This window comes from Nicotiana tabacum, chromosome 17 (genome assembly GCF_000715075.1).
Source record: "Nicotiana tabacum cultivar K326 chromosome 17, ASM71507v2, whole genome shotgun sequence".
Lineage (NCBI taxonomy): Eukaryota > Viridiplantae > Streptophyta > Magnoliopsida > Solanales > Solanaceae > Nicotiana > Nicotiana tabacum.
The window spans coordinates 130,449,868-130,457,767 of NC_134096.1; the positions used below are offsets into that span (position 1 = coordinate 130,449,868).

Consider the following 7,900-nt stretch of genomic DNA (forward strand, 5'->3'; position numbering starts at 1 on the left):
ATAAATTGTTATAAATTCTGTAAATCATGTTGATTTATATATCCTAGTTGTATTTTAATAATTATTATTGCCCCATAGTGAGTATCAAAGTCGGCCATCTCGTCTCTACCACTTCGAGATTAGGCTTGATACTTACTGGTTACACGTTATTTACGTACTCATACTATACTTGCTGTACTTTTTGTGCAGAAAATGAGGCAAGTACTAGTGGGGGACCTATCGTCTTACACTCACATTATCTGGGGACATAGTGGTGAGCTGTTTCTCTGATTCGTTCTGCAGCTATTAGTGTCTCTCTTTGTAATTTAATTCTGTCTATTTTTATTTCGGACAACATTTGAGGTTTTGTATAATCTACTAGATGCTCATACACTTGTGACACCAGGTCTTGGCACACACATTGGTAGAGTTTGGGTTTTATTATATTTTCTTGGTTTTAAATTTTATCAATGTATGCTTAATTTATTAGTTGGCTTGCCTAGCTGTAGTGTTGGGCGCCATCACGACTTATAGGTGAAATTGGGTCGTGACAGTATTCCCTTAATATTTCAATTCGGGAGGGGTCTCGAGGACCCCGAGTGTCAATCGGACGAGGCTCGGACCAAGTTGGAAGTTGGGAGCCAAAACTGAAGCTCCCAACTACTGTCAGAATCGCACCTGCACTTGGCCAGACGCAGGTGCGACATTTGCAGATGCGATAGAAGCTCGCAGGCACGGCACTCACATATGCGAGATTTCTTCGCAGAGGCGAAAAAGGGAAGGGGAGGCCATCGCCGCATATGCGGAGAATTCGCACACCTGCGAACGCGCAGGTGCGAAGGTGTGTGCGCAAATGCGAGAATTGGCCAAGCAAGTGGAACTCGCACCTGCGAGGATTTTCCGCAGGTGCGAAAGCCGCAAGTGCGTTCCAACCTCCGCAGGTGCGAAAGACCTGTTTTGCAGAAACCTTAAAAGAACGGGAATTCGCCATTTTTGCTCATTTTCTTCCATTCTTGGGCGATTTTGGAGCTTTTTGAGAGGTGATTTCAACTAACAACTTGGAGGTAAGTTAATTCTACACCCCTTGAGTTAAATACATAGATTATAAGTATATTATAACTAGTAAATATTAGAAATCAAAGGTTTAGGTGAAAAAACTAATTTTTTATAAAAAAGAGATTTTAACTACGAAAATAGTTATGGAATTATGTAGAAATTATATATTTGAGTTCTTGAGATTATGGGTAATATTTCTATCCGAAAATTTCCAGAATCCGGGCATGTGGGCCCGGGGTAAATTTTAGAAATTTTACCATTTTAGATAGGGTAATTTATTTAATAGATGAATTTCGAATTATTGAACATATATTAATTATTTTATATAACTTTTGGATAGTTTCGGATTTTTCGGCATTGAATCGAGAATTTTACGCGACGCGATAATCGAAAAGTGGACTTTGAGACGAGGTAAGTCTCTTGTCTAATCTGGTTAGGGAAAAATTACCCCATAGGGATTAAATTAAATAATTGTTGCTAATTGCGGGGGCTACGTACGCACGAGGTGACGAGAGTCCGTGCGTAGCTACTATAAATGCTAAAGTCTGGGTAGTTTAGGACTCAAAGCATGAATTACTTGTGTAAATTGTATTCCCTGATTAATTAATATTAAATTGATATATATATATATGTGCAAATTGTATTCCTTGATTAATTAATATTAAATAATATATATGAATATATTGTGAATTTTTAGATAAAGATATTAAAGGATGAAAATCTCATATGCTTGATTTTCTGTTTAAATCAATTAATTGTTAAAAGAAATTGTTCTTCCTCCCGAATTTATCTCATAATAAATATACTCTCCTTCCAGAGGTACATAAGAAAATGTCCTCCTTTCTTGTGGAGCGGCCGAACGCCTCGGCAGGATAGATGCATCTATGGATCGCGCCGCACGTCCCTCGGTAGTGTACACGACGCTCTGGATCGGGTCGTACGTTCTCGACAGAAATCGTGCTTAATAATTATTATTATTATTATACGATACTTTAATAGCTTATTTCAGCTTGCGAAGCTAATTGATAAATTGAAAAATCCTTGGAATTTAATGAATTATTATTCTTACTTGTTAAAGAATTAATTGTTATTCCTGTAAATAATATCTAATTGATAAATTAAAAATTATTTGAATTGAAGGAATTTAATTAATATATTGAGAATTATTGCATTTGAAGGAATTTGATTATTTCCGTTGATTAAATAAATTATTTTAAATTATGTAAATCATGCTGATTTAAATATCCTAGTTGTATTTCAATTATTATTATTGACCCATAGTGAGTGTCAAAGTCGGTCATCTTGTATCTACCACTTCGAGATTAGGCTTGATACTTACTGGGTACACGTTGTTTACGTACTCATACTACACTTGCTGCACTTTTTGTGCAGGAACTGAAGCAAGTACTAGTGGGGGCCTATTGTCTTACACCCACGTTATCCAGGGGCATAGTGGTGAGCTGTTTCTCTGATCCGTTCTGCAGCTACTAGTGTCTCTTTTTGTATTTTTTTTATTCTGTCTATTTTTATTTCAGACAGTATTTGAGGTTTTGTATAATCTACTGGATGCGCATACACTTGTGACACCAGGTCTTGGCACACACATTGTTAGAATTTGGGTTTTATTATTTTCTTGATTTTAAATTTTGTCAATATATGTTTAATTTATTAAGTTGGCTTGCCTAGATGTAGTGTTGGGCGCTATCCACCTATAGGTGAAATTGGGTCGTGACAGTAGTTTATTATATTCTCAACGATATTAATATTTTTGTTATTACTCCCGCTATCTAATTTGATACTTATTCTAGAAAAGAATGAACGCATAAATTATTTATTGCTTTGCTAGTCCCAAACATTAGTAAATTATTTTAAAACCCTAGCTGATTTGTGAGCCTAATTTTAGTAACAACAACCCTAGCTGATTTATGAGCCTAATTTTAGTAGCAACAATCCTAGCTGCTCGCCATAGGTGCTTTCTTCTTTGAATACAAGTATATATGGCTTCAGGGTACTCACAAATTTCATATTTTTCTTGTTCTTCACCTTCTCACCTGTGTCGTTTTCATTCTTTGGTACTCCTAAATTTCATATTTTTCTTGTTTCTTCGAATAGAAAGGTTTTAAGTAGATTCTTTTTAGCAGTATCATGAATGATTTTTTTGATGTTCCCTCTTTTAGTAATTATTGCGCTTTCTGTTCCTTTTCATGTCAAATTTTTAAATGTACGGATACCCAAGTTGCAATAGTAAGTCATGTTGCAAGATAAGATCTTGTCTTCTTAGATTCTTTAGATGTTCTTCAATTTTGGTATGTGTAGATACCTTTTTTTTCATTGCAAATTGACATGGTCAATGGTATAGCTTTTTTTGTTGCTCTGATTTCCTTCAGTTATGTGCGATTTGATTGATTTTAAGCTCTCCATGTCAACTATTATTGGTTGGAAAAAATATTCGAGAGTTTACTGGTATGGTGGCTACATTCAAGCTTAGAACCTGTTCCATTTTCATATTGTGTAATATCTTGTTCTTTTGTGATTGTTCTGTAAAACATATGTATCTATCAGTAGGCAGCTTAAGATTTGTTGCGAGAAGATTAACATTTGTTCATGTGAATAAAAAGGACATTGGATAGGAGTTAGCGTTGTGTTCGAGTAATTTGGTAAATTTTATATATATTATGAATTCTGATTTGGAGTATACATGATCTGTGTAATCCCAAAGTTTGCACGTTTCAGCTAGCAGAAACTAGTGCCACTTAGACAAATAATTTCAGATAACTACTTTAAACATAGGAAATACGTTTACAAGCTCAATTTGCTCTTGTATTTCCTGGCTACTATTGCGATGCGAACATTAGAACTTTCAAATCTCATTTTCTTCGGAATGAACTCTTGGTATAAAGTTGCAGTTTGACAAAAAGTGCAGCATTTAATTTAGAAATTGAATTTTGCATCTGTTCCACTTAAGGAAAAATTCAACTGCAATTATATGGTAGTTTAGAACTCCAGTAGTTTGTAAATAGGGTGAAATTTGTCCATTAATCCATTGATGTGCTGAACTTTGAGTTGCTTGAACAGTGTACTTGGAGCTCCAAAATAAAATTTTGGTTAAGCAGAAACTTTTCAGGTCTTATGTAGTTGTGTTATCAGCCAATTGGCTTTTATAATTCATACAAGTCCATCTTTCTTATTCGTTATACTATGTGATTGATTATGAGCATGTATTTCACTTTACTTTTAGTCACTTGACGAGAGAAAAAATGTGATACTATTTTTAGTCAATTGGTAGTAAACAACCCTGGACTGAATACTCAAGATATACTAAGGTGTGTTGGATCCAACCTTCCTTTATCTGTTGATGCAAGTAGCACGGTTGTGAGAGGCCAAAATCATCCATATTCTTCTGGCTGAACTCATGCTACGAGTCTTGAAAAGGTATTTAACTTACTAAACATGCTTTTCTAAAATATTTGATTTTGCAATATTGAAACAATTTAAAGTGTACTTATTTCTCGATTTTCCTTAGTCTAAGGTTGCCTTGCCCAAAGAACATGTCTTCTTCATGGCATTACATTTTGGCCTATGAAGATATTCGCAATTTTTTGTCTCCGCACTTGCAAAATGTGATGAGCATCTCTTACTATGTTGTGAGCTCTTTTGAAGATATTTTGTTGGTGATTATTACATTGATAATAAATTTCTTTTATAGATAAAGCAAGGGATGCTCTAGCATTAGGCTGAGTCTTTCTTATTTCCAACTTTTACTATAGATTTGACAAATATAAATATTACTTTCTTCCAACATAATAGATTCAATTTGGGTAAAATATGTCTGAACCATAAGAGTGACAACACCTAAATAATGCACCCTCTTTATCGCCTAGTTTTTACTTTGGATTTCTGAAAGAGTTTAACTGAATTTATACTCGTTACTCGTCTAGGGTGATTCTTTCTCACTTTTCTCACAATTTGTTTGTTAATTTCAATTGAAGATGTTGAAGTGTTAGTAATGTTGTTGACTGCATTAACTTCATACATAGTTAAAGGAGCTTGTAATCAAAGTTACTTGTAATCCAGCACCTACTTGTTGCTGTAATGAAATATCTTGACCAAAAAAAGGTTGTTGTACTTTTTACATTATAGTTTATGTCAGATTTTTGTTAGTTCTTAGTAAGACGAATGTTGCTTTAACCAGTGTATACTATATATTTGTTTCTTTGTAATTTCTAATTTCATCATAAATGTGGGAAAATGCAGGTGATCCAATTGGAAATGTGGCCACAAGTCCAATTTAATCTATTGAAGTGAATGATGAAGACTTTTGGAACAATTGTGATATTTATTATTCATCTATATGAATACATTTGGTTTTTTATAGTTTGTTGCTAGTTCACATCTTGAAACATAACTTTATTAATATGTGTAGTACACGAAATATATTTCTTTTTTGAAGTTTATTGGAATTATTTTTTTTGTTATCTATTGTCTAATTTAATGCTTGAGAGCATAATGTATATACTTGAAATAAATGTGATTACAACATTTATGTAAAAAGAAATAATTTTTCAGTTACAAAATTGTGGCTCGTATAAATATTACAAAAATAATTGTATAACGTAGTCGAGATTTGCCACAGTTCAAAAGTGTGGCCTAATAGGTATCAAAGTCCACACTTCGTAGGTGTAGTTTTAGCAAATGAAAAATGTTGCCATATCAAATAATACAAGCGTGGGTTTTGTATCTTATTGGCAACGCTGCGGCCAAAAAGCGTGGCCTTAGGGAATAGGTTACGGTACTTTAGGCCATCCCACAGAAAGCGTTGCCTATAGTCTAAAAGTGTGGCTTTTGATTAAATGCCACACTTTCGGGAGTTTAGTCCACAATTGTTTTGGGTGGCTACAGGCATAAAATGTTATAGTGTGATAATCAAGAAATTCAATATTCTCTCAGAAATAAGAAAGGAATTAGAATAAAAAATGACAAAATAATCAATAAAAAACACAAGAAAGTAATTATATTCTAATAATAATCAGAACATGTCTGTACAAATGACATTTCTTTCCCTTATATAGAGGTCTTCAAGTACAACGTCTTTTCCCTTTTAAGACCGAGTCATTATGAGCATTAATGAAACGTTATAATTGATAATCGTAACTGTTCGTGAAGATTCTGTAACGTTTGTAATCATCCACGCTCATTAATTGAAGATCCATGAATCTGCCCTTTTTACTGTCTTGCTTTATTCCACCGGTGCCTCTTCATATAACTTAAAGAGACTCGAGCAACTATTTCTTTTCACCTCGTGGGTGATTTGTTCGTATCTGCTGCGACTCGTGTCTCTTTTAGTGCTCCTCTCCAGCTATCGCTTTTCTAGTGATCCACGTGCCTTGCCATGTCAACCACATAATTAACTCCACGTGTAACATTTATTTTTACCAATACAAATCGAAAATAGAATAAAATCGAAGAGTGGAGTAAAATCATTTTTAGAAGGAACAGGTTTAGCCGTAAGTACGAAACATCTCAATTAAGATGGATAAATCTTTCATGGAAGTCATAGTTAGACGCTACACTGTGTATATTGTAGAGTCATGTGTCTCTTCAAAGTTTGTATTCATAAAATGATGAATTTTCAAAACTTCTGTACTCTTTTTCAACGTTGTCGAAGTAAAAATTAGAACTTTACGTTGTTTAGTTATAGCCGGAATGAATAGTCACGTATCCAAGTTATAAATGAAATCTTAATTGTATGGACAAGTGAGGTTCAATGACTATTAACTTGTAAGAGATTGATCGTCTTTATAAATAGAGGCAAATATTCCGTCGTTTTTTATGTTTTTATAGTCGTAACATATGACTAAGGTTGTTATTATTTGATATCTTTATCTCTTCCATGTATGCTTGATTGGTAAATTGTATCACCTCTAACATTAGCTAACTAGCTCGTTGTAGAATCCTAGCCACATTGGTATCTGCTTACCCGAAAAACGGATAATAATTAAATTTATACGTGGCTCTAAGGATACGTGATATAACTTGGCACAAACTGAGAAAACATATAAATTGATATTGAAATTGACTGCAGAAAGAAATAAATACAAACCAAACGAATCGTATAGCTTTGGCCCTCGAGTCAGGTCACCCTCGAACCAAGTGAAGATTCCGCTAGTAAATAAAAAGAGTAACAAAATATTGAAAGCTGAAAGAAGGCACTGTATTGCTTAGTATTGTGTCAATGTCCTCATTTACAAATGATAAGACCCCTTTATATAGTAGGGGTATCATACTCTTGATATAATTCTAAATATAGTAAGGAATCTCATGATAGGTTAATTAATTGGTTTCTCCTTGATATGCGCCTGGATTTCCACCATGATTCTTGCGCCTGTAATATCAAACCTGTTTTTTGGCTCGATAAGCTTTCTTCGGTCTTGCTCGCTCTCTATCTTGGACGATCTCGATTTTAATCGGTCTCTAGGTCACGAGCTTGGCACTCAAACCTCGCATTATGGTTTGATATTACACGAGTTCGAACCCTGGCCTATTATGTTCCAGTCTCGATTAGTCATACGAAAGGCAAGCTCGATTTTAAACGTATACAGATAGTCCCCTCGTTTCTCGGAAAGGAGATGACGAGAAACAATATGAATTTTTGAAATCCGACTCGATGGGTAATGACGTCACCGACAAGCCCGTTTATAACGTATGTGACGAAACGTCCCGTCGGTTAGTTACCAAGGTACACCAGGAGTTCGATTCTAGGAAGAAGAGAGTTAGCCATACATACCTCAATTGCACCTATAAGAATTCAAGTTTTTACACTCAAAGCTCTTTTTTACTTTTGCTTCTTCTTCAGAAAATCACTTTG

At 34.4% G+C, this 7,900-nt stretch overlaps 1 long non-coding RNA gene across 1 annotated transcript; it reads left to right on the forward strand.

Annotated features, from left to right (window-relative positions):
• Positions 1–2,865: 2,865 nt before the first annotated feature.
• On the forward strand, positions 2,866–5,487 carry LOC107794875 (uncharacterized). Its single transcript, XR_001649996.2, has 2 exons — positions 2,866–4,467; positions 5,290–5,487. It is a non-coding gene; the product is annotated as an uncharacterized LOC107794875 (long non-coding RNA).
• Positions 5,488–7,900: the final 2,413 nt, after the last annotated feature.